The 27,966-nt window shown below is 48.4% G+C and overlaps 1 long non-coding RNA gene across 1 annotated transcript; it reads right to left on the bottom strand.

The window, feature by feature from the left end:
- On the bottom strand, nucleotides 1-27,657 carry LOC147104263 (uncharacterized). Its single transcript, XR_015072388.1, has 3 exons — nucleotides 27,629-27,657; nucleotides 26,652-26,720; nucleotides 1-60 (listed from the first exon to the last, which is right to left on the bottom strand). It is a non-coding gene; the product is annotated as an uncharacterized LOC147104263 (long non-coding RNA).
- Between the last annotated feature and the right edge of the window lie 309 nt (nucleotides 27,658-27,966).

Below are 27,966 nucleotides of genomic sequence, written 5' to 3'. Positions count from 1 at the left end.
CTGAGGAGGAATCGGAAGGTTTAGCTTCCAAATTTCCAGCCTCCTGAGCAGGTTCCATTTCTGAAAGATATTATTATATATATAAATAAAATGTATGAGTCCAAAACATAGAAGTTTTATTTTATACTAAAAATGAAGGGCATGTCTTACTGAATGTATAGAAGACACTGCAACACAATAAGTAAATGGGATGATTTGATAAGTCATGAAAGAAAGCATAATCATTAGTATCAAACCACCTCAAACAATTTAATACATGTTGTTAAAGCTTCATTAAAATAGAAAAGTTAAATTAAAACTGTAATTATTGTTCCTCTAATGAGCAACTATGAAGTGATGTGGATGGTGGAGCAGTAAGAATGAAATAACTGATCATTTTACAAACTAAAACTTCCATGTTGGAATTGTGAGCTTGTGAAAAGAGAGGAAGCTTGTTAAGCAGTCAGCAATCACTACTCAATAGTTGACAGAACTCGGAGGTGGGGGTGGGGGTTGGGGGTGGGGTGCGTGGAGTATGATGTAAAAGATGTACCAGGACTCAAAATAGAAAAAGGATGAGAATCAGTAAGGGAGGCATATTGGAAATAACAATGGAAATAATAGAGAAAAAGGAGTAAAAAAACACTCTAAAATAGCATGAAAAACAATTTAAAACAATTTTAGAATCCAGCTATCTTTTGAAAGATCCAAAATGTATAAACCTGAAATTCAATTCGACACTTCAGGGATGATTTTAACTTGCGGTGGGAAGCAACAGAAGCAGACAGAATTCCTGTCCATGAGCTTCGCTCCAGGCCCCAGCAGATTTTAACTACCAAAACTCATTTGAATGCTGCCGGTCAGCTGCTTTTTTTAAGCAATTTCCTGCCTATTGTACCACTCCCATGAGGTACTTCCCCACTGGCTGCAGCATGGGTGGTGGAAGTTTGCTGATGCTCAAATGAAGGCCCTTGAGATGCTCGTGGTTGGCAACTGCCAGGGAAGACTGACTCAGCTGGTTTTCTGGAACCATGGTAAATATTGGTTGAGGGGTTGGCAGACATACTGTCATCCTCAGAGAGGCCACTCCTGTTGTGCCACTGTTAATCCCATGTGGCTGTGACTCATCACTTCCACTGAATTGCAGGAAAGCGGACTGTGAGAGCACTGTGACGCAATTGAAGCCCCTATCCAGGCGTACCCCAGCTTTTCAATGGTGAAGCCTAAAGCTTTAATGGCACCAGTTTGAGCTGCAAGAGCAGATACACAGACCTAGAAAATAGTTTGCCCCCGAACGGGCGTGTGGATCGCGATGTATGATCAACCCACGCACGTTCAAATGAATGCAGGCAGCACGCAAACTTTGTGCTGCCTGCTGATTAGTACAATTGCGGCGTTCAGCACAGTGCTGCTGAGTGGCTGAATGCTCAGCAGGAGGCCCAAAGGGGAGGTGCATTCTAAAGGGGAGGTGCATTCTAACTGCAGCAGCTCATTGAACTGGCTGGGGAAGAGAGGGAGAGGAGGAACAAAAAAGGCCTAGAAATTCACCATTGTAGCGCTGGCCATTAAGGCTGATTTTGTTGAAAAAATGGCGGCCGCCTCGCTTCGGGTACATTTTTGTGAGGGCCATAGCGTTGCTGTTGCCAGTGCTGGTCTCTCAAATTTAAATGAGCAGATCGTGCAATGCCTGATTTGACACCACGACGGCTATTTTGGTCATTGCCGCATGCCAGAACACCCTGTCCTAACTACGCACAGCAAAACATGCATGTAGGAGCCCAGCAGAGACGCTGTCAGTGCTTCTTAAAGAGACACACACATCTTTCAGATAAGTTTGAATTTCAGCTTTTGGACTTTAATTTTTTTTATTGACGTAGTCGCTTGGCGCAGTACATTAAAAAAGTTGTTAAAGTGTGCAGGGAGTGCTGCTGGATACTTGCAAGGCTTTGAATGGTAAATGGAGGTCTCTGAGAAGACACAAAATGCTGGAGATACTCAGCAGGTCAGGCAGCACCTGTGGAGAGAGAAACAGAGTTAACGTTTCAGGTTGAGATGCTGCCTGACCTGCTAAGTATTTCCAGCATTTTCTGCTCAGATTTCAGATTTCCAGCATCTGCAGTATTTTTCTTCTGAGAAGACCACTTGCTTACAGTCCTGGGGGGCACATGATGAAGTAAAGGCATAAAAGGGACAAGCTGCTTGCAGAGGAAAAAGGAAGAAGCAGAAGAGGAAGAAGGCGAAGAGGAGGAAGCAGAAGGAAGAATGCAAGCCGGACAACCTCTTTCTGGCCGGGATATCCAGGATGGAATCATCCGCCTGTGGTACCAGTGACCACAATCGCAAATCCACTTTCAACATTTGTCGCATACCTTACCTTCCCTCTGTTGCTGACCATCACAGCGTCCTCTTGGCCACAATGCTGAAATAAATGCCACCAATAAAACCAACCTTTCCAATCCAACTTTATCCATATATGCATCCAATATTACATCAAAAAATCAACTAATCACCCTTGTGCATTCCCTAAGTGTTTGTCTTGCATGTGCCTTTGCCTAACCTAGTGATGTTACACAGTGCTACCCCAGTGGCTGCAGCATGGCTGGTAGAAGGTTGCTGACTTTCAGTGGAGCACACGACCTTGCAAGACGACCTCAAGGAGCTGGTGGCTGGGAGTGTGAAATCGAGTGATGGTGTTTCTTCTTCTTCACTCTCCTCTCCCTCTTCTTGTTAACATACTGGCTGGGCAGGCTGGATTTCTTGGGTATCTGAAATGAGGAAAGCACAAGGGTAGGGTTGTGGTGAGGGGTGCGCGAGAAAGGGAGAGATGCATGCTTACACCATGCACAGCTTGTACACCAGAAGAGATTGTAGGATGAGGGGGAAGTGGGATGTGAGGAGGATAACGTATGAGGATACCGGCATCTTTTATTCATTCAGCTGCACCGCTGGCCAAGAGCTCAGCCATACCCCTGCTAAGAATGGCCAGCACTGTCTCCTCAAAGGGGGTGAGGTGAAACTACGAATGTGAGGTGTGCCTTGTGTTGGTAAGTGAGTGATGCGGGGGTGTTGTTCATGGAGCAGCGTGTGAGGCTAGTGGTGCAGTTGGTAGGAGACGGCTTTTGAAGATGCATTCACTGACCTTGACCACTGGTCTGAGGTCAAGAAACTTCTTTGGGCACTGGAGCCAGGTGGTGGGAGCGACACTGCTGGCAGTGATGGCCTCGGTGATATGGCCCCAGATCCTTCTTTCTGGAGGGCCTTCACCCCACTGTGGGTATAGGACCTCTCTTCTAGTGTTGATCCCCTGCACAAAGTTGGAGTGCTGCATGCGAGGCCCTGGGTGTCCTTTCACTGGCTTTTTGAGCCATTTATGTTAGCGCTGAAGCACTTTTACCGTTTTTTGACATGCAGAAGAGCTGAAGACTGCCATTTTGAAATTATTTTTAATGTTTTTCTTTTAGAAGGCAGTAGAACTCTAAGGGCTAAAGACTGCCTATTTTTAAATGATTTTTAAAAACTTTACAAGGCAGTTCCCCTTTAAGGGCTCGAGACATCTTTAAGAAAATGCTGCCTCGCTCCAGGAACGCTACAGCTACGCTACATTGGGCCTCCTGCTGAGCACACCACCTGAAACTGCGCGTTGCACAGTACGTTCTGCGCTCTGATCATTTAAATCAGCAGGCTCCTCCAAAATAACGGTGCTGCCTGCGCTATTTTTATGAGCATGAGTTAACCTTGCCCTACAGTGGCACCTCCTGTTTTTGTGCGTTATCAGATTTCTAGGCCAACAATTATGTCACGATAGGGGAGAACATAAGAACATAAGAAATAGGAGCAGGAGTAGGCCAATCGGCCCCTCGAGCCTGCTCCACCATTCAATAAGATCATGGCTGATCCGATCCGAACCTCAAATCTTCTATCACTCTGCATCCACCCGAACCCATGTGATCTCCCGGGAGAGGCGAAAAACCAGATAAAGAACCAATGGCCAATTTGGGAGAAAAAAATCTGGGAAATTCCTCTCCGACCCATCTAGGCGATCGAAATTCTTCCAGGAGATCACTCTGTCCCTATATTTTCTACAGTACTTAGCTTCTGTAAAGGCGATCTCCACCCCAGCCAGGAATAGGAATAAAACCATCTCCTGAAATCTAACACAGAATTAGAACACAGTAGGAGCAGAACCAGGCTACACGGCCCCTGGGCCCACTCCACTACCCACAGGGCCATAACCATTCCGAACCTAGACTCATGTCCAATTTCCTGCCCGCTCCCCGTAACCCTTAATTCCCTTTACTTCTAGGAAACTATCTATTTCTGTTTTAAATTTATTTAATGATGTAGCTTCCACAGCTTTCTGGGGCAGCAAATTCCACAAACCTACCACCCTCTGAGTGAAGAAGTTTCTCCTCATCTCAGTTTTGAAAGAGCAGCCCCTTATTTTAAGATTATGCCCCCGAGTTCTAGTTTCACCCATCATTGGGAACATCCTCACCGCATCCACCCGATCAAGCCCCTTCACAATCTTATATGTTTCAATAAGATCGCCTCTCATTCTTCTGAACTCCAATGAGTAGAGTCCCAATCTACTCAACCTCTCCTCGTATGACCACCCCCTCATCCCCGGGATTAACCGAGTGAACCTTCTTTGTACTGACTCGAGAGCAAGTATGTCTTTTCTTAAGTCTGGACACCAAAACTGTATGCAGTATTCCAGGTGCGGTCTCACCAATACCTTGTACAACTGCAGCAATACCTCCCTGTTTTTATATTCCATCCCCCTAGCAATAAAAGCCAACATTCCATTGGCCTTCTTGATCACTTGCTGCACCTGCATACTAACTTTTTGAGTTTCGTGCACCAGGACCCCCAGATCCCTTTGTACGACAGTACTTTCCAGTTTCTTGCCATTAAGATAATAACTTGCTCTACGATTTTTCCTGCCAAAGTGCATAACCTCACACTTTCCAGTATTGTATTCCATCTGCCAAATCTCTGCCCACTTACTTAGCCTGTCTATGTCCCTTTGCAGGTTTTTTATGTCCTCCTCACTCACTACTTTCCGTCCCATCTTTGTATCATCTGCAAACTTTGATATGTTACACTCGGTCCCCTCCTCCAAATCGTTAATATAGATTGTAAAGAGTTGGGGACCCAGCAGTGACCCCTGCGGAACACCACCAGTTACTGGTTGCCAATCTGAGAACGAACCATTTATCCCAACTCTCTGCTTTCTGTTAGAGAGCCAATCCTCCACCCACGCCAGAATATTACCCCCAATCCCGTGATTTTTTATCTTGAGCAATAATCTTTTGTGTGGCACCTTGTCAAATGCCTTTTGGAAGTCTAAATACACTACGTCCACTGGTTCCCCTTTATCCACCCTGTATGTTACTTCCTCAAAAAACTCAAGCAAATTTGTCAAACATGACTTCCCCTTCATGAAACCATGCTGAGTTTGTCCTATTAAATTATGTTTATCCAAATGTCCCGTTACTGTCTCCTTAATAATGGACTCTAACATTTTACCAACCACAGATGTTAGGCTAACTGGTCTATAGTTTCCAGCCTTCTGCCTAGTACCCTTTTTAAATAAGGGTGTTACATTAGCAGTTTTCCAATCTGCCGGGACCTTTGCTGAGTCCAGTGAGTTTTGGAAAATTATTACCAATGCATCCACAATCCCTACCGCTACTTCCCTCAAGACCCTAGGATGCAAGCCATCAGGTCCGGGGGATTTATCCGCCCTGAGTCCCATTATTTTACCAAGTACCACTTCCTTAGTGATTTTAATTGTATTTAGTTCCTCCCCCCCTAGAGCCCCCTGTTTGTCCAGTGTTGGGATATTCTTAGTGTCCTCTACTGTAAAGACTGATACAAAATAATTGTTCAGTGTTTTTGCCATCTCCATGTTTCCCACCATTAATTTCCCGGTCTCATCCTCTAAGGGACCAACATTTACTTTAGCCACCCTTTTTCTTTTTATATAACAATAGAAACTTTTGCTGTCTGTTTTTATATTTTTTGCTAATTTACTTTCAAAATCTATCTTCCCTTTCTTAATCAATCTTTTAGTTATTTTTTGCTGTCTTTTAAAGACTTCCCAATCTTCCATCCTCCCACTAGATTTGGCTACCTTATATGCCCTTGTTTTTAGTCAGATACTATCCTTAATTACTTTACTTAGCCACGGATGGCTATCTTTTCTTTTACACCCTTTTTTCCTCAGTGGAATATATATTTTTTGGAAGTTGTAAAATAACTCCTTAAATGTACACCACTGATCATGTACTGTCTTACCCTTTAATCTATTTTCCCAGTCCACTCTAATCAATTCCGCTCTCATACCTTCATAGTCTCCTTTATTCAAGCTCAGCACGCTTGTTTGAGATCCAACCTTCTCACCCTCTAATTGAATATGGAACTCAACCATGTTATGGTCACTCATTCCAAGGGGATCCTTTACTAGGACATTTTTAATTAATCCTGTCTCATTACACAGGACCAAATCTAAGGTTGCTTGCCCCCTGGTCGGTTCAGTTACATACTGCTCAAGAAACCCATCCCTAATACACTCAATGAACTCATCCTCAAGGCTGCTCTGCCCAATTTGATTTGTCCAGTTAATATGATAATTAAAATCCCCCATAATTATAGCTGTTCCCTTATTACAAGCCTCAACTATTTCCTGATTAATACTCCGTCCAACAGAGTTGCAACTGTTCGGAGGCCTATAGACTACACCCACTAGTGTTTTTTTTCCCCTTATTATTCCTTATCTCCACCCAAACTGTTTCACTATCCTGCTCCTTTGACCCAATATCCTTTCTCTGTATTATAGTGATTCCTTCCTTTATTAACATAGCCACCCCACCTCCTCTCCCTTCCTGCCTGTCCTTCCTGATTGTTAAATAACCTGGAATGTTTAATTCCCAGTCATGGTCACCCTGCAGCCATGTTTCTGTAATGGCCACAAGATCATACCCATATGTCGTTATTTGTGCCGTTAACTCATTCATTTTGTTACGAATGCTACGTGCATTCAGATAAAGAACTTTCAAATATGTTTTGTAACACTTATTTCCTGTTTTTTCCCTTTTTAGTACTTTACCTTTTACTCCATACCTTCTGTCCCTTCCTGACACGTTCTGTTTTTTAATTCCCCCACTGCTACCTAAGTCTATGACCTTCTCTGTTGCCATTTCTATTATTTGCTCTCTAGAAACCTCCCCCCCACTAATTAGTTTAAAGCCCTCTCTACAGCCCTAGTTATATGATTCGCCAGGACTCTAGTCCCAGCACTGGCCAAGTGGAGTCCGTCCCAACGGAATAGCTCCTTCCTGTCCCAGTACTGGTGCCAGTGTCCCAAGAAGCAAAACCCATTTCTCCCACACCAGTCTTTGAGCCACGCATTTAACTCTTTAATTTTATTTATCCTCGCCAAATTCGCTCGTGGCTCAGGTAATAACCCAGAGATTATTACCCTTGAGGTTCTGTTTTTTAATTTGACCCCTAGCTGCTCATACTCCTTTAACAGAACCGTCTTCCTTGTCCTATCTACGTCGTTTGTACCAACATGGACCACGACAACTGGATCCTCCCCCTCCCACTCCAAGTTTCTTTCCAGCCCAGAAGAGATGTCCTTAACCCTGGCACCGGGCAGGCAACACAGCCTTCGGGACTCCCGCTCTTGACTGCAGAGAACCCTATCTATCCCCCTAATGATACTATCCCCTACCACTACAACATTTCTTTTTACTCCCTCCACTTGAATGGCCCCCTGTACCACGGTGCTGTGGCCAGGTTGCTCATCCTCCCTGCAGTCCCCGCTCCCGCCCTCACAGGGAGTAAGAACCTCGATCCTGCTGGACAAGAGCAAGGGCTGCGTCTCCTTCAACACTACATCCTGGATCCCTGTACCTTCCTCACTCGTAGTCACTAAGAGAGCGTGCACCAAGTGTAATGTATATACCTTTAAGGGGGGAACTACTTTTTACAGTTCATGTATACTGTAGTACCGGCTGTGACCACACCTGTATATAGCACTGAGTAGTAATCTGTACAGTTCAGTTCCAGAGTGAGCCACGTTGAGTGAACACCTGTTGTACCGTTCTCATGCAGTCTTGTGTCTAACTCCTGACGGACACAACATTGGCGACGAGGCAAATTCGATCCTACCTGCAACTCTGCATCACCTCCCAGGGATTCGTTCCTGGAGACCAGTAGATTGGAGGTCAAGGCCAGAGACACGGGCGTTGACCACGGGCAACCGCCCAGTCATCCAGCAGAGACTCGAGAATTGCGGGGGAGGCTGTCGAGAGCCAGGCTTGGCTTTCCAGTCGTGGTGGTCCAGCGAAACGGGCTGGCAACAGGTAGTGCGCAGACCCTTCCCGGACAGCGGCGGGCTAGAGCCCGACCGAGCGGCACAGCAAAGGGCCGAGCAGCGTCGACGGGAGAGAGAGAGGGCAGAGCGCACAGGGCGCAGCCGGTGTTCAGGGGCCGAGCAGCGTCGAGGAGATGGAGAGAGACGCGCAGAAACCCACGAGGCGCCGCCATTGCCACGAGGACCGCCGAGAGCGGCGTTGGCAGCAGTGCAGGAGAAGCGCGCGAAACCTACAGGGCGCCGCCATTGCCACGAGGACCACCGAGAGCGGCGTTGGCAGCAGCGGGGGAGGAAGTAAAGCGCGGGAGACGCCATTTTAGGCCATTTTAAACCACACCCAAAATGCCGAAGAGTGGCAGTATCACCGCATTTGACAATGAAGTCGAAGATTGGACTACATATGTCGAACGAATAGAGGTATACTGCAAGGCAAATGAGGTGTCAGATGACAAGAAAGCGCCGGTATTGTTAAATTTAATGGGTGCAAAGACGTATGGCTTATTACGAAATCTAGTAACCCCAGCGAAGCCAGTGGAAAAGAGTTTTGGAGACATAGTGACGATACTACAGGAACATTTAAACCCCACACCGCTGCTGATAGCAGAAAGATTCAAGTTTCACAAACGGAACCAGCATAAGGATGAAAGCAATGCTGAATATTTAACAGAACTGCGCAAAATATCGAAACACTGCCAGTTTGGAGCGGGACTGGCAGATACCTTAAGGGACAAGTTTGTGTGTGGGCTTCAAAGTGAAGGAACCCAGAAACGGCTTTTATCTGAAAAGGGCCTTACGCTGGACAAGGCTTTCAGCATTGCGGTATCATATGAAGCAGCAGCACGGGGCGCTGCAGAGATACAACAGAGACCGCAAGAATATGGCACAAACGAAATGTCATACAGAACAGAGAAGTGCTATCGCTGCGGCAGAACAACACACGACCACAATGATTGCTGGTTCAAAGACAAAGGCCTAGAAATTCAGTCTGGACACTTTTGGGGCGCTAAAGTCGGGCGTTCGCTAAAGTTAGCGCCCGCCGGAAAGTGTAGGCCACATTGCCGAAATTCAGTAGAGTTGGCCAAGAGTTTGGCCGAGCGCTGAAACTGGCGTTGCAATGCTCTCTTCAGGCGCTAAGCCGGCGATGCGGCCTGATAACGCCGAGGCCGGGCGCAGCGCAGGTGCGGTCATGTTTTGATTGACAGCAGACACCCTGACGCCGGCCAGCTCTTAAAGGGGGAAGGGTCGACTTTGACTGCTGCCATGCCCTGCATACTGGAGCCCTGCAGCTAGGCCTCAACACTGCTGGTGGGCCAAAATAGCACCTGGAGCCATGGAGAGGGCCCGTGAACGAGCGCAGCACTTCTCAGAGCATGCTCTGAGGGTGCTGATTAATGGTGTCGAAAACAAAAGAGAGATCTTGTGCCCGGACAGTGGCAAGAAGGCTCCCAGGAGCCAGTACAGGAAAGCCTGGAGGAAAATCGCCTGCAGGGTGTTATCCACCTGCGATGTCCCCAGGAGTGCGGATCAATGCCGCAAGAAGTACAACGACCTCACTCGGATGGTGAAGGTGAGTACCCTTTCCAGTGTCCTCCTCATCCTTGCATGTGCACCTCACATTATGGGCAAAGGGACCTCAAAGGACTAATGGGCAGCCCTCCTCCCACAGCAATGGCACTGGCATGATCATCAATAGCACTTTCTGCACTTACCACACTGGCCAAGCTATTCGACCATGGGAGGCAGTGCACACAGCAACAGGGCACCACACTGGCCAAGCTATTCGACCATGGGAGGCAGTGCACACAGCAACAGGGCACCACACTGGCCAAGCTATTCGACCATGGGAGGCAGTGCACACAGCAACAGGGCACCACACTGTACTTAGAGGCCGTCCTTTCTCTTGCAGGCCAAGCTGGCGCGGAATTTGAGGAGCCAGTCTGCCACCGGGGGAGGCCGTCCCCAGTACCAGCCGCTCAGTGAGCTGGAGGAGAGCGTGGCTCGACTCATGCGTGCCCGGGTGACTGGCCCTGTTGCGATCGGAGATGCGGACCCTGTACAGGGACCCACTGGTAAGGACATGACCGGTTGGACCTCTGTCGTTGCCCTTGCGCTTCAGATCTACATCCTTTCGCACTGACCGACAAATGCGCATAATGCCACCACTCAGGCCTCCCTCGCTGACGCCCTGTCCTCACTCTAAAGCTACTCTTGTGCCTTCCTGCTTTCAGCTGGTGAGGAGGAGGTGGTCCCTGAAGCTCCGAGTGCCAGGCCCTTGGAGGAGGAGGACGACGAGGACCAGGAGGAAGGCGGCACATTGGGGGAACCCTCATCCGCGCCAGGGGATGGCAATGGAGGGGAGACGTCTGGCCTGCAGGAGAGCCAGGGGGAAGTGTTGCAGGGGAGGGCAGATCCTGGGCCCAGTGGGCTCGAGGCACGCGGGAAGGGTCCGGCAGCACGCCGGCCTTCTCCCCAGAGCGGGGAGGTGTTGCAGGGGAGGGCAGATCCTGGGTCCAGTGGGCTCGAGGCACGCGGGAAGGGTCGGCCAGCTCGGCAGCCTTCTCCCCAGAGGGAGAGTCCGCCCTCCAGTCCGGAGACGGTCCTCGCCCAGGAGGTGCGCCTCCTCGATGAGATGTCGGCGGCGTCTGAGTGGCGCCACCAGGAGTTCATGGGGGTTGTGCAACAGATGCCTCAGGCCATTGAGTCCCTGGCTCATAGTGTGGTCGCTTTCGGGGAATCACAAGCCAGGGGGGTCGAACAACTCGCGGCAGCGCACGACAGGGGTGTCTAGCAACTCGCAGCAGCCCAGGACGCGACTCACGAGATGAGTGGTGCCGTCCAGACACTGGCAGAGCTGATGCGGGCACATACCAGGGCAGTTCAGGCACTCACTTCTGCCACACTCGCTGTGGCGTGGAAGCATCGCCAGGGCACCCGCCGCCCTGCTGCAGCACAGCGGTCTGGCCTCCACCAGATTGCTGCACTGCCAGCCCGGCCGAGTGCCAGTGTCTCTGGCGAGCAGCGCGCGCCTGCCATCAGCCAGCTTGCCCCCATTGGTGCAGCCGACACTGCCACTCCCCCAGCCAAGGTGCGACGAGCTGCTGCTGAGACTGATGCTGGCCAGCCACAGCTGCAGCAGTCAGCAGCCGGCCCCTCCCGGGCCGGGCCTCGTCTAGGCCGACCCCCAAGGGCATCTGCCGACACGCATTGTGGCCCTCATGAGCCTTCCCCCAGCCTTGCCACACGCGCAGGGCCCAGGTTGAGGCGGAGCAGCAGGTCGGGCAGGGGCCAGAGAAGCCTGTCTAAGGACTCGCCCTCTCGGCACACCCATCAGAGTGTGGTGATAGCGGTTTTTTTTATATTGGGGGGCTTGTGTTCTGGGGGGGCATTATTTTGGTAAGGCCGAGGATCAAGGCATTTTTTGTTTTTAGGGGGGTGTTTGTGTTGTGGAGGAGGGGGCTTATTTTTGTAAGGCCGATGATGAAGGCCATTTGGATGGGCAAGTTTTGTTAGTCCTCCCCAGGTTTTGGGAGTGACAGATGTTTTTGACTTTTTTGGGGGTCTTGTCTGTTTTTCTGTTTCATGTGGGAAGGGCCCTGAGTTTGTGAAATAAAGCTTTTTATTTATTCAGCATGTCCACGTCTCAGGTTTCAAGTGGTTGTTGCGTTAACCGGCTGAGGGCTTGCGGTGCGGCTGCCTTCAGGTGCGTTCATTGCCACAGCCCATTCCCTGACAGGGGGCCTAGAAGTGTCGATCAATAAGCCCCCGGCGGACGGCCCTTGGACCTTGTGGCTCCCTCCTGGGCTGGTACTCCTCCTCCTCCTCCTCCTCCTCATGGTCCTCCTGCTCGTCCTCCTGAGGTGGTGGTGCAATGTCAGGTGGCAGTGCCTGAGTCCTGCGGATAGCCAGGTTGTGCAGCATGCAGCACACGACGACGAACTGGGAGACTCTATCCGGCGAATACTGTAGAGATCCGCCGGAACGATCCAGGCAGCGGAACCGTTGCTTGAGGACGCCTATCGTTTGCTCGATGATGTTCCTTGTGGCTTGATGGCTTTCGTTGTATGCCTCCTCCGCTGGGGTCCTGGGCGCGCGGAGCGGGGTAATGAGCCATGTACACAAAGGGTAGCCCTTGTCCCCGATAAGCCATCCCCTTGGTGGAGGCTGTGCCTCGAACATGTCAGCCACAGTAGTCTGGCGCAGGATAAATGCATCGTGGCTGCTTCCTGGGAAGCGGGCATTGACAGCTAGGATGCGCTGCCTGTGGTCACACACCAGCTGTACATTTAGGGAATGGTAGCCCTTCCGGTTGCGGTAATCCTCGGCATTGTGGATAGGTGCCCGCATAACCACATGCGTGCAGTCAATGGCGCCCTGCACCATGGGGAAGCGCGCGATCCTGGCAAATCCGACTGCACGCTGCTCCTGCCTCTGTCGGGTCATGGGGAAGGAGATGAATTGGTGTCTCCTCGCGAAAAGTGCATCGGTGACCTGCCGGATGCAGCGATGCGCGGCGAACTGGGAGATGTTCGCTATGTCCCCAGCAGCGGCTTGGAAGGAGCCGCTTGCATAAAAGTTCAGAGCCACCGTGACCTTCACTTCCACCGAGAGAGACGTCCTGCACATCAGCTGTGGACGCAGATCTCTGTGAAGCAGCTGGCAGATCTCTGCAACCACCTCCCTTCTGAAGCGCAGCCTCTTAACACAATGCGCCGCAGTCATGGTGAGATAGGGCACCTGCTGCCGGTATTGCCTGAGTGGGTAAGGCCTACGTTGCCGACGCCTGATGGCCCCTCTGCGTCTAGGCATGGCTGGCCCTCTCTCACAGCGTCTGCGAGCCCTTCGCACATAATGCTGCAACTGAGGGTTGGACCCCCATACAGCCCCCATAATAAAGTTGAAAACAGTGAAATCAAATGAATCAAATGTCAAAGCACTGGCCAGAAGCCAAAAATACCTCTCCTATGTTGTCCCAAATCAGTAAGCTCTGTCCCTTGGTCTCTGTCCAGAAATCCAAAGCAGTAAAGTCATTGCAGCAAAATGGCTGGGCTTTATAGGTCAGTGTAAGTGCCCTTTAATTAGCGCTCCCCGAGGCCCGCAGGGCCTCTGTTGCGTTCCACTTCACAGTTCTTAGCAGCGCCACGCCCACATTGGGCGGGCGCCACTGAATTTCCGGTTTGGGGCGCACAAACAGCGTTGCACGACGAAATGACGTCATAAGCTGCGCGCGCAGCTGAGCGGGCGCAAACACTTTGCGCCGGCGCTAAATGTCAACTGAATTTGGGCGTTGGTGCAGACCGGTCTGCGCCCGGGCGCTAAGTGCCTAGCGCTGGAAATATACCCCTCTTATGGCATTACCGGCTGGCGCAACCAACTGAATTTCTAGGCCAAAGTGTGCAGATAGTGTGGAAAAGTAGGACACATAGCACGAGTCTGCAGGTCGGGAAAGAAAACCAGCAATAAGAAATCTCCAAAAGAAAAGTACAAGAAGGTATATAAGGTGACGGAGAATAGTTCAGACGAACAAAAGAGTGATACCGGCTCCGAAAGCAGGGAGCTGAGTTGTCTGAAACGACATAATGTGATCAAAACGGAGGATCACCGAACCATTTGGGTCACTCTCAAGATAGCAGGAGTCCAGGTAAAAATGGAATTGGACACAGGATCAGCCCTAACAGTCATAAACCGACGGGACTACGAGCGGCTATTCTCACACATACCCTTGAGAGACACAAAAATTATTTTGAAGACGTACACGGGGCAAAAAGTCTACCCCAAAGGAAAAATAAGGGTGACCGTTATATATAACGGTAAGGAAACACCAAAACTAGACCTGTATGTATTGCAAGATGGAGGACCACCATTACTGGGACGTGAATGGATCCAGAAAATACAGCTGGATTGGCATTCCATACAGGCACTGACTGTGGCTGCCAAAAAGGATGACGACGTCACACCTGGGCGACTGTCAAAGATCCAAACCGACGCGCAAGAAGTGTTCCAGCAAGGACTCGGAACACTAAAAGGCATGACAGCAACAATTAAAATCGAAGAAAACACAAGCCCAAAATTTTTTAAGGCCAGACCGGTACCTTATGCGATCCGCCCAGCCGTTGAAGCAGAGCTGGAGAGTTTGGAACGTTCAGGAGTACTGTACAAGGTAGACTGGAGCGAGTGGGCTACACCCATCATCCCTGTGATGAAAAAGTCTTTGAGCAGCACGCCTGGGGAACCAAGGAAGGTTCGCATCTGTGGGGACTTTAAGGTAACAGTGAACCCAGTCCTTCACACCGTGCAATATCCACTTCTGCGGATTGAAGATATTTTCGCCTCGCTATCTGGAGGGAAACGCTTCACTAAGATTGATCTGGCCCAGGCGTATCTGCAAATGGAGGTAGAAGAAGCATCAAAAGAATACCTCACAATCAACACCCATAAAGGTCTCTACCAATACAACCGGCTGGTATTCGGGGTAGCATCAGCTCCGGCTATTTGGCAGAGGGCAATGGAACAAGTCCTGCAAGGGATCCCAGGGACCCAGTGTTATTTGGACGACATCCTGGTCACGGGCGAAAATGACACTGATCACCTCGCCAACCTGGAGCAGGTGCTCAATAGATTGAAGGAATATGGGCTCCGAGCTAACCGCCCCAACTGCGAGTTTTTTAAAAAACAGATCTCGTATTGTGGCCACGTTATCGATAAAGAGGGGTTACATAAGTCCCCAGAAAAGATTGAGGCAGTAGTCAAGGCTCCAGCACCGGAAAACGTGTCACAACTGAGGTCGTTCCTCGGGCTGGTAAACTACTACCATAAGTTCTTGCCAAATTTGTCTACAATACTACACCCACTGAACACCCTACTGCAAACTGGAGTGCCGTGGAAGTGGAGTGACGAATGTAAACGAGCTTACCAGAAGAGCAAAACACTAATCACATCGAAAGAGGTATTGGCCCATTTCAACCCAGCACTACCAGTTCGGTTGGCGTGTGATGCGTCACCCTACGGCATTGGAGCGGTGCTGTCGCACAAATTTTCGGACGGCTCAGAGAGGCCAATAGCCTTTGCGTCACGATCACTAACCTCAGCTGAGCGTAACTACGCACAGATTGACAGGGAGGCCCTCAGCCTAGTGTGGGGAGTGAAAAAGTTCAATCACTATCTGCACGGGCAGAAATTCACCTTGCTGACTGACCACCAGCCTCTTGTCTCCATTTTTAATCCGAAGAAGGGCGTTCCGGTGATGACTGCACAACGACTACAAAGATGGTCACTCTTTCTAGGGGCGCACCACTATGAGATTGAATATAAGGGCACGAAACAGCATGGAAATGCTGATGGGCTATCATGCCTGCCACTGCCTACTGCGGAAGAAGCACCAGCAGTGGATCCTGTCGAAATATTTAATTCGACTATTGTTGAATACCTACCGGTAACTAACGCTCGTATAGAAAAGGAGACCCGAAATGACCCAACACTGTCTCGGGTATATGATTTGACGGTGATGGGATGGCCAGCACATGGCGACTCACTGTTGCCAGCATTCTCGACAAGAAGAGAACAGCTGTCAGTGTGCCAGGGGACCTTGATATGTGGATCCCGAGTGGTAATTCCACCCAAGTTAAGGGATAGAGTGCTCAATGAGCTTCATGAGGGTCATCTGGGAGGGGTAAAAATGAAAAGCCTTGCCAGGGCTTATGTGTGGTGGCCGGGAATCAATAAACAAATCGAGGACCTGACCAAGAGCTGCTCAGGATGCCAGAAAGTCCAAAATGCACCACCACATGCCCCTGTACACCCATGGGAGTGGCCCTCATCTCCATGGCAATGGGTGCATATTGATTTTGCTGGTCCATTCATGGACTCAATGTTTTTAATAGCCGTGGATGCGCACTCGAAATGGCCTGAGGTCATCAAAATGTCCTCCACCACCACGGAGAAAACTACTGCAGTCCTACGGACCACTTTTGCCAGGAACGGCTTGCCAGAACAGATTTGCTCCGATAACGGACCACAGTTTGTGTCCGAAGAGTTCCGGAGGTTTATGAAGAAGAATGGGGTAAGGCATTACACATCCACCCCGTATCGTCCAGCCACAAATGGATTGGCTGAGAGGTTCGTACAAACCTCCGGTTTCCTCCCACAGTCCAAAGATGTGCAGGTTAGGTTGATTGGCTATGATAAATTGACCCTTAGTGTTAGGGGGATTAAATACGTGGGGTTACAGGATAGGGTGGGATATGTGTTGGTGTAGGGGTTACGGGGATCGGGTGGGATATGTGTCGGTGCAGGCTCGATGGGCCGAAATGGCCTCCATCTGCACTGTGGGGTTTCTGTGATTTCTGTGATTCTGTGAAGGCAATAAAGGCTATGTACAATGACAACATTCCGCTGCAGCATAAGGTGGACAATTTCCTGTTCGCCTACCGGAATGCGACACATGCAGTCACCAACCAGGCCCCGGCCATGATGTTCTTTAACCGAAGGTTAAGATCTCGCCTGGATTTGCTCAGACCAAACGTACGAAGAGATGTTGAGAGTAAGCAATTCCAGCACATCCATGAGAAGCCAACAAGGAGCTTCAATGTAGGGCAACCAGTCTTGGCCCGCGACTACCGAACAGAAAAATGGCAGCCAGGAACGATATGCACACGGCAGGGCCCACTAATGTACACAGTGGACGTTGGGGAGAACATCGTGAGACGCCATGCTGACTAGATCCTAGAGTCACAGGAACAAGTCAACCCCATGCCTCGCCCATACGTACCTGGTGAGGAACCCGACGTACAGGTCACATCTACCCCAGAAACAGTAGCATCGGAAGCTGATGACCCAACCGACGACAGGGTGCCAGAATCGCCTCCGCACCAAGAGCTAGACACTCGGGAAAAGCGCTATCCAGAAAGGATCAGGAAGCCTCCCCAAAGACTGAATATATAAATGGACTATTTTCAACTAACGCTGTATGTTAAAAGTGTTCATTGTAATTAGTTTGATATTTAATTGTTAAATGAGTGTTATGGTACTGTTAATCTAAAAGGGGAGGAATTGTAATGTATATACCTTTAAGGGGGGAACTACTTTTTACAGCTCATGTATACTGTAGTACCAGCAGTGACCACACCTGTATATAGCACTGAGTAATAATATGTACAGTTCAGTTCCAGAGTGAGCCATGTTGAGTAAACACCTGTTGTACCATTCTCCTGCAGTCTTGTGTCTTACTACTGATGGACACAACACCAAGGTTTTCTGATACAGCACTGGAGGCCTTGGTGCAGGAGGTCAACTCAAGGAGAGAGGTCCTGTTTCCACAGGGGGCCAGGAGGCCCACCGGGCAAATATGTAAAGTCCATTGGGAGCAGATAGCCACTGCGGTGAATGCCAGCAGCATAGCCCTGAGGACCTGGACACCATGCCAAGAGGACACTGTATTGGTCAGTGACAGAGGTAAGGTAAGGTGTAGGACTATTGTTGAATGGGGAATTTGGGTTGCGTGCACTGGTACTGCAGTCGGATGAGTCAATCACGGACAGCCCGGGCAGACAGTGGCTGTTTGGGTTGCCTACTCCTCTTCCGCTTTCTCCTCTTCTGCTTCCTTCTCTTCCGCTTCCTGCTCTTCTGCCTCCTCCTCAGCTGGTCGCCACATGCCTGGTGGCAAGGGCTGTGCCCTCATGATGGTGGGATTGTGGAGCATGCAGCAGGCCACGGCAAATCTTGAGACTCACTCTGGTGAGTACTGTAGGGCTGCTCCAGAGCGGTCCAGGCAGTGAAAGCGTTGTTTAAGGATTCCAATGGTCTGCTCTATCAGATTCCGTGTGGCAGCATAACTCTCATTGTACGCAAGCTGCCCACGTGTGGTTGGGTTCCACAGCGGAGTCATGAGCCAGGTGGTCAACGGATTGCCCTTGTCACCCATAGCCACCCTATGGTTTGTCTTGGAGGCTCAAAGACTGAGGGAACAGCAGACTTGTGCAGAATAAAAGCATCATGACTGCTGCCAGGATACCGGACATTCACCATCACAATGTGCTGAGCATAACCCCACTACGCCTGAGCAGCATGGGTAAAATAATAGCCATGGGACACCAGGGACACCATTGAACACACTACTGGCACCTTGAAGCTAAAGTTCTGGATTTAGAAATTAAATTCCCCAGCTGCCATGGTGGATTTGAACTCATGCTTCCAGATTATTAGTCCCGGCCTCTGGACTACTAGTCCAGTAACATAACCACTATGCTATCGTACTCTGTAATGATGCAAGAGGAAAATGATGATGAAGAAGAAACACCGTCACTCACTGACACTTGCAGTCACCAACTCAGATACTGACACTGCGTGGACTTTAAAGGGTAGCTTAGAGGCAGGATCTGCATGTGGTATGTTACCGGGCATGAGTGGGCTGCAGCCAGGGCGGGGGAAAGGGTAGCGCAGGTGCCAGCTCCCCGGAAGACGAGATCACATGCGAGTTCTGCTGCAGAGGACTCAGATGGGGGCGTCAATGGGGCAGCCTACAGAAGAAGGCTGATGGGTATGCACAATGAATTGGTTGGTGCATTGGCAGGCCTGCCAGAAAGCCTGAGTGCAATGTCAAGGAGGAGACCGGCACCAAGCTTGCACAGGGCTTTGCGCAGAGCTTGCAGCCCATGATTTTAGCATGGAAGTGACGACCAACTCCATTAGCGCACTTGTGAACCCAACCATGATGCAGACTCTGATGGCTGATATTTCAGCTTCCATTTTAGCACAATCAGAAGCCACTCAATGTCGGAGTGCTGCAGTGGAAGCTAAGACCTCTGTCATGCAAGCACAGACTGTTCTCATGCAGGCTCAGCCTGCTGCCACGCAGACTCAGACTGCTGCTATTATGGCTGCTTTACCAGTGTGGAAAGGGGCTTGTAGGGTGTCACAACAGTCCAGCAATCTGTCCTCCAACAGATGGCTAGGAATGGTGAGGCACCGCCCCGGGGGTGTGGCAGTGGCTCCGTGGAGGAAGAATCTGCTGTCCTCTCTCAGGATGACCGCATTCGTCCTCCCATCATTGTTACTCCGCCAGTGCCCTTGCTGTTGCCTGTCAGGATGGTTTGTGACTTGAAGGGGAACTTGTGAGTGGGACTTGGTACGGGTGAGCATACAGGCAGCAGATGTTTATTGAACTCAAGTTTATGGAAGGTGGAAGATGGGAGGTTGGCCAGGAAAGCATTGTGATAGTCGAGTCTGGAGTTGACAAAGGCATGGCTGAGGGTTTCAGCAGCAGATAAGTTGAGGCAGGGCGGACAGTACAATAGGTCAATCTGCAGATAACCTCAGATCTCATAGACTTCTCAAATCCAGTTGAACCAACTGCTCAATTTAATAATTTGAATGTTTGGTTGTCCATTTCCCGCTAAATGCTGAGCTGATAGAGAAACCCTGTGCTCCCTACACCAATGATGAATCAGAATCAGGCCTTGACCAAAGTGTAAGAATAAACTTCTCATGATTATTCATGAGCTCAGCCCTGTTTACTTATCATTTCCTTAAGTCTGTTTGTTCTCAGCACATGTGCAGACTTGGTTGGTTCCACGGGATTTGTTACTCTGTGTTATAGCAGGTGTTGGTGATTTGACCTGTAGTGTCCGTGTGTAGATAAAGACACTGAAGACAGGAGTTGGTTCATAGGTATTTACTAAGCAAGTCTGGGGGGGTTTTAAAGGATATACACAATACACAGGCTTATATAGCCCAAGTGGCAATTACCGGCATTACGCACACCTGGGGCTCTTAAAGGCACATACACCACAATTGCTCTTAAAGGCACATACACCACAATTCTTCCCCTTCTAGCTAACTAGTACATCATATTTTAAGTAATTATTAATTAAATGTTATATGCAAAATAATATACATTGCTGTATTAATTAATTATAAGTTAGTCTCTCAGGAGGCTTCCTGACTCGGTCCGGATAACGCCTCGGGGGTGTAGTAGTTTCTGGTGGTGTAGTAGGTTCTTCTGGCAAGGCTGATTCGGCTTGAAGGCCAGTGTCGGGTTCATCGGGTTCCAGTATCACCGGATCGGAGGTAGATATGGGTATCTCTACGTCATCGTTAGATGTATAGCGTGGTGGTGTAGGTTGTCCCTTTTCGGATGACTTGATGATTTGGTCAGCATGGCGCCTTATTATGCTTTCTCCGATGTCCACGGTATACATCAGTGGTCCTCGTCGTGTGCAGATAGTTCCAGGCTGCCATTTCTCGGTACGGTAGTCCCGGGCCAAAACCGGTTGGCCTATCTGGAAGGCCCTAGTTGGCCTTTCATTCATGCCCTGAAACTGCCGGTTCTCCACGTCCCTTCGGATGTTGGGCTTGACCAAATCCAGCCGGCATCTTAGGTTTCTATTGTAGAACATCATGGCGGGAGTTTGGTTTGTAACCATATGTGTTGCATTCCTATATGCAAATAAGAAGTTATCCACCTTGTGCTGAAGTTTTATGTCTTCATTACCCATGGCCTTTATGGCCTTCTTAAAGGTCTGGACAAACCTTTCAGCCAATCCATTGGTGGCGGGATGGTATGGGGCGGACGTGTAGTGCTTTACCCCATTGTTCTTTAAGAACTTTCTGAATTCTTCGGACACAAATTGCGGTCCATTATCAGAACATATTTGTTCCGGCAGCCCATTCCTGGCAAATATGGTCCTTAATACTGTGATGGTTTTTTCCGTGGTGGTGGAGGACATCTTTATTACCTCCGGCCACTTGGAGTGTGCATCAACTGCGATTAAGAACATTGAGTCCATAAATGGACCAGCAAAGTCGATGTGCACCCTTTGCCAGGGAGATGAGGGCCACTCCCATGGATGTAGAGGGGCCTGTGGCGGAGCATTTTGGACCTTCTGGCATCCTAGGCAGCTCTTGGTCATGTCTTCGATGTCTCCATCGATACCTGGCCACCATACAAACGCCCTAGCTAGGTTCTTCATTTTCACTCCACCCAGATGCCCCTCGTGAAGCTCCTTTAGCACTTTATCCTGGAGTTTGGGTGGAATCACCACTCTGGATCCACACATCAAGGTTCCTCGGCACACTGACAGCTGTTCTCTTCTTTGCGAGAATGCTGGCAACAGTGGTTCGCCATGTGCTGGCCATCCCTTTATTGTTAAATCGTAGACCCGTGAGAGAGTAGGGTCATTTCTTGTCTCCCTTTCAATGGCAGAATTTGTCACCGGTAGACATTCCACTATGGTAGAGTGGAATATCTCTACTGGGTCTACTGTAGGTGCCTCTTCTATCGTTGGCAACGGCAGGCGCGATAAACCGTCAGCATTCCCATGCTGTTTTGACCCTTTGTATTCAATGTTGTATTGGTGTGCCCCTAGAAAAAGGGACCACCTCTGTAGTCTTTGTGCCGTCATAATGGGGACACCTTTCTTAGGGTTGAATATGGAGATGAGGGGTTGATGGTCAGTCAGCAAGGTAAATTTTTGTCCGTGTAGGTAATGGTTGAATTTCTTCACTCCCCATACCAAGCTGAGTGCTTCCCTGTCTATCTGGGAATAGTTACGCTCAGCTGAGTTCAATGAGCGTGACGCAAAAGCTATCGGCCGTTCCGAGCCATCAGGGAATCTATGGGACAATACCGCTCCTATGCCGTAAGGGGATGCATCGCACGCCAGTCTGATTGGTAGTGATGGGTTGTAATGAGCCAAAACTTTCTCGGATGTGATTAAGTCTTTACATTTATGGAAGGCACGTTTACAGTCTTCGTTCCATTTCCAAATCACTCCTGTGTGTAGAAGATCATTAAGAGGGTGTAGAATAGTTGATAAGTTCGGTAAAAATTTATGATAGTAATTTATTAATCCCAGGAATGACCTCAATTGTGAAACATTTTCAGGTGCTGGGGCTTTTATAACTGCTTCAATTTTTTCAGGTGACTTATGCAACCCTTCCTTATTAATTATGTGGCCACAATATGATATCTGATTTTGGAAAAATTCGCACTTGGGGCGATTTGCTCGTAGGCCCCGTTCTTTCAGCCTAGTGAGCACCTGCTCCAAATTGGCAAGGTGCTCGTTGTCGTTTTCTCCTGTTATAAGGATGCCGTCTAAGTAGCACTGAGTCCCCGGAATCCCTTGCAGGACTTGCTCCATAGCTCTTTGCCAGATAGCTGGAGCTGATGCTACTCCAAAAACCAGTCGATTGTACTGGTACAGGCCTTTGTGTGTGTTTATTGTGAGATACTTTTTAGAGGTCTCCTCAACCTCCATCTGTAGATATGCCTGTGCCAAGTCAATTTTTGTGAAACGTTTTCCCTCCGGATAGTGAGGCGAAAATATCTTCTATCCTCGGAAGAGGATACTGTACCGTGTGAAGGACCGGGTTTACAGTCACCTTAAAGTCCCCACAGATGCGAATTTTTCTCTGTTCCTCAGAGTTATTTTTCAATGCTTTTTTCATGACTGGAACGATGGGTGTTGCCCATTCGCTCCAATCTATTTTGGATAATACGCCTGCCTTTTCCAAATTCTCCAGCTCTGCCTCGACTGCCGGACGTATTGCGTATGGCACCGGTCTTGCCTTAAAAAATTTTGGAATTGCTGCATCTTCCACTTTTATTGAGGCGGTGATGCCTTTCAAGGTTCCTAGTTTCTCTTGAAACACTTCTTTGGCGTTGGCCAAGGTGTCTTTTAATCGTTCAGGTATGATGTCATCATTGTTTTTTTCCTTACTGGTCACCGTCAGTGCCTGAATGGAGTGCCAGTCTAAACGTATCTTCCTTATCCATTCACGTCCCAACAACGGTGGACCACCATCTTGTAGAATGTATAAATACAACTTTTGTATTTCTTTGCTGTTGTATACCACAGGAACCTTTATTTTTCCTTTGGGGTATACTTTCTGCCCCGTATATGTTTTTAAGATAATGGATGTGTCTTTTAGAGGTATATGCGAAAATAGCCTCTCGTAATCTCGTCGATTTATTACGGTTAGAGCTGATCCTGTATCTAGCTCCATTTTAACTGGGGACCCTGCTATTATGAGGGTAACCCAAATGGTCTGGTAATCTTCATTGGCAATTACATTATGTAATTTGAGAGAGCTTAGTCTCTTGTTCCTGGAGTCGCTATCGCTCTTCTGGTCTTTGGAGCTACTGTCCATCATCATTTGTACCTTTCTGTGCTTTTCCTTATTGATTCTTTTCCCGTTAGTGGATTTTTTATTTTCAGATCGGCATACACGTGGAATGTGTCCCATCTTTCCGCATTGCCTGCATGCTTTTTCTTTGAACCAGCAATCCCTCTGGTCATGGTTGGATCTGCCGCAGCGATAACATCTCTCGAAACCCCGTGTCATTTCATGGGTGCCGAAGTCCTGTTGCCTTTGCTGTATCTTTGCCGCTCCTATTGCACTGAAAGCCTTGTCCAGTGTTAAATCTTTTCCAGAAGATATCTTTTTCTGTGTTTCTACACTTAGGGGATCGCAGATGAATTTGTCTTGCAGAGAATCTGCCAGTCCTGCCTCGAATTGGCAGTGTAGGGTATCAACAATCTCCTCAAAATTCTTGTCCATCGGTTCGGCTGGAGTGATTAAGTTGCGTAACAGCTTGTATGTTTCTGCGCCCATTAGATCCAGAAGCACTGAAGCTTTTTTTTCATCTTCTATTCCATTTGCGGTGCAAAACACCTCCACTCTTTCTACATATGTGGTCCAATCCTCTATCTTGTTATCAAAAGCATCAATATTGCCAGACTTAGGCATTTCAAAAAAAAAGATATGGCGCTTCCCGCGATTTTTTTTTCTCTGTAGCAACGATATGGCGCTTCCCGCGCTTTCCCGCCACTGCTACCGATAACAAGGCTGTTTTACTGTGGTTTCCGTTTATTCACTGTTGGAGACTCGTTCCCGACGGAGGTCTAAACGCTGACCTGGTTGCCGCGCCGGCCGTCTCCCGAGTGCACCCTCCCAGTCCGTTATTGCTTGCCTCCGATTTCGCTGCCTGTCTCAGCTGTCGAGCCCGCCGCTGGAGCCCCAGCCTGAAGCCCAGGAAGGATTAGCGCAGTACCTGCCACCAGCTTGGCCAGCTGGTGAAACCACAGTTTCTATTACTTCCTTGAGTCTTCTGGACGCTGGAGGAATCGATGTCCTTGAGGTGCTGCCGAATTGCAGGTAAGTCCGTTTCCACTTCGTCGCCACTGTAGTGTCCGTGTGTAGATAAAGACACTGAAGACAGGAGTTGGTTCATAGGTATTTACTAAGCAAGTCTGGGGGGGTTTTAAAGGATATACACAATACACAGGCTTATATAGCCCAAGTGGCAATTACCGGCATTACGCACACCTGGGGCTCTTAAAGGCACATACACCACAATTGCTCTTAAAGGCACATACACCACATGACCCACTACATATAAATTTCTATGCAGAAGGACTACAGTTAACATTATTCCGAGGAAAAAAAAGTGGAAAGAAAGTAATATTTAATCAAATAATCAATTTTAAGTCAATATTTAAAGTACAAACAATGAGGATATTATTCAATGTCTTGGGGAAGAATGTTATCAGTTGGCCAATGGCCCTTACAAGACATAATTCAGGCCCTTTACAATGCGATTAACTCCTCCCTGTGGGAAAGTACCTGATCTCTCTTGATGGTGCAGCTGAGATCAGGAACTTGGCATGCAAATGATCATAATTGCAAGTTTCCTTCCTACTGCTCTGTGTTTAATAAATTTGGAACCAAACCTGCTGCTCCACCACACCACTCAAGACAAAAAATATATAAATTTCCTGAGAAAGATATAATTATACTTTCATCTGTAAAAACAAAGTGAACATTATAAATTGCCTTTTACTGACTTAAAAAATAAAGGGCCCCTTTCATTTGATTCCTTTCAAAGTAGAAACATTTAAGATTTTCAGACCTTTCCTCAGGAAAAAAAGTAGACTGAAACATTCATATAAATGATCTATTCTGAATCAGAATTTACAGTGCTGACAATGTGAATATCATTCCACGTCCTTGCGTGGAATGTTGTCAGATGTCCATTGCATGTTCTTGAATATATTTCTGACCTTACTAAAGTGCAGTAATCTAAAATGCACATTGGATTCAACTGCTGGATAACTGCAGCACAGCACTAATAGCAGGAATAATGAACGCCGCAAGCTGAAAACTCCTCTAGTGCTGCAGAAATCATACAAGGATTGAGCACATAGGCCTAGAAATTCAGTTGCGTTTGCGCCCACTTAGGGGCGAAAGAGTGGGTTGCGCCGGAAGTTTTTTAGTGCCCGAAATTAAGTTGGGCCCTAACATCGGCGTTAGCCGGTAGCGCTGCGCCGGCACCGATGACGTCATCGGTGTGCGCAGCGCCCCGGTTCCAACGCGATTCTGTTCCGAAGGCCAAATACAGTTGCGGCCGCCTTGCCCGCAGCGGCCGCAAACAACGTTTGGAAAACGGGGCCTTGCAGCTCCGAGAGGCCGGCGCATAAAGGTGGAGGGGCGGCCGGCCGCTTTCCCGGCGGCCGCATGGCCGCACCTCCCTCCCCGGACTCCTGCACCACCCCCCCGCGGCATTGCTGTCTGACTCCCGCGAGCCCGGCACTTCTCCGTGGTGCCGGGCTAATTTGCCGGGGGAATCCAGCGGCGATCTCACGGCTGCAGGCAGCTCCTCCTTAAGAGAAGGAGGAGGCCTGCAGTACCCCAGCCTGCCGCACCGCATCGGGTGGCGCAGCGGCAGCTGGACGCCTGAAATAGACTTTCATCGCCCCAAGCGAGGCGGCCAAACCCTGCAGTAGCGCCCGCCTCCGTCTTGGCCCGTCGCAACTGAATTTCAGGCGGGTGCTGCGGGAATCCGGGTGAGCGCTAAATTTCGGGCGCTGAAGACCTGGCGGGGCCTTACTGAATTTCTAGGCCATAATCTCCTGAATGGTATTTTCTCTGAAAGACATTATACTAAGGAATAATGGAGGTAATGTTTATAATAGGATTACCCAGCATGCAATGTTAATTTTGTCTAAACTTTAAAAAAAAACTTATATTAAAATTGTTAACATTTAAAAATTAATAATAAATAAAAATATCTGGAACAAAATATGTGCCCCGTCTCAAACATGGCATGAAATATTTTAGCACAACTAGAGTTTTGTGTTAGTATAGGCTTTGAAAATAGATGACTTAAGAACATTAAGCCCTATAAAGACCCAAACGGGCAGACTATAATTGTGTAAACCAAACTTTTGAAAATATACCACCCAATATAGCGTTGTAAAGTTCACAGAAAATCATAAATATAATACTGAAAATATACCTGGAGATAAACGTACAGCATGCTGAGACTGTCTGTCATCTGCTATACCTTCGGAAATAAGCGCTGCATCTAAAATATATTTAAAACATTACATTGCAACACATTAGGGTAGATTTTAACCCTGCCTGCATTAATGTCCAGCTAATGTCCGATCACAGAAATAGAATCATGCAACTTTGTGCAAGATACCCAGGCAGCCGTCACAATGCTTTTATCCTGCGACACTCAACCATCGCCCCAATATTTGACCTTTCCACCAACATGATGGCTGCTGGGGGACAAATAATAACCCCTACACACGTGACTCATGACATTCCTCTGCAACCCCACCATGCCTGAGCTGCACAGATATAATCAAAGCCATAGGACCACCAGGATGATTACTGAGCACACCATAGGGCTATTCAAACAAAGGTTTAGGTGTGGGAGATTCCTACAATATGCTCCACAAAGACTCTCCCACATCATAGTGGTGTGCTGTATCCTGCCATTCAATCTTGCCATACAGAAGAACCAGCATTTGGAGGAAGCAGGGCAACTGCAGCAGTCCTCATTGGACGAGGAACACCAGGTTGAAGGTAAGGATGGAGCAGCAGAAGAAGGAGGACAACCTAAAAACCTTGCATCAGAGATGCAAGGGATGAGTTAATTGCTCAGCAATTCCAGTGTCCTGCTCATTCCCCTGCCCTGAAAACTTACACAAAGCCGCTCTGCATAAACAGTCCTTGCTATATCCTTCACTGCTCTTTTAATCCTGCGTTAAAGAACACTTAAACCATTCAGCCAACTTCTGTGTCAATGACATACTGATAATGTAGATTCAGACAATGCCTTAAAACCACACTGAAGGCCAAAATGTCAAATGTGATAAAGGTGGCGCATTTAATTCCCAACACAATAATTGCCTTCCATTCATTTCTCACAAAGTGTCAACCCATGCTGCCTTTCTTATAAGAAGGATTCATAACTATAATTACCTGAATAAGATTTAGGTAAACTTTCACCTGTTAAAAAAAGACAAGTATTTACAGATTATTGTTTATTTTTAATATCCCCCTCTCCCAGTCTCCTGAAAGTGCTGACTCATGGTGGAGTATGGTCCATCAAGCACCAGCAACCCTCTTGGCTAAGTGGTAGCACTCTTGCTTCTGAGTCAGGAGGCCTTGAGGTCAAGCTTAACTCCAGATACTTCAGTACATAATCTAGGCTGAGGTCTCAGTACAGGACTGAGGGAGTACTGCACTGTTGGAGGTGCTGTCTTTCAGATGAGACATTAAATTGGGGTCCTGTTTTCCATCTTGGGTGAATCTAAAAG

Source organism: Somniosus microcephalus, chromosome 19, assembly GCF_052327205.1.
Source record: "Somniosus microcephalus isolate GS21.2 chromosome 19, FLI_Smic_1.0, whole genome shotgun sequence".
In the NCBI taxonomy this organism is placed as follows: domain Eukaryota; kingdom Metazoa; phylum Chordata; class Chondrichthyes; order Squaliformes; family Somniosidae; genus Somniosus; species Somniosus microcephalus.
Note: the sequence above shows the minus strand (reverse complement) of the source record. Positions and strands in the feature narration are given on the sequence as shown.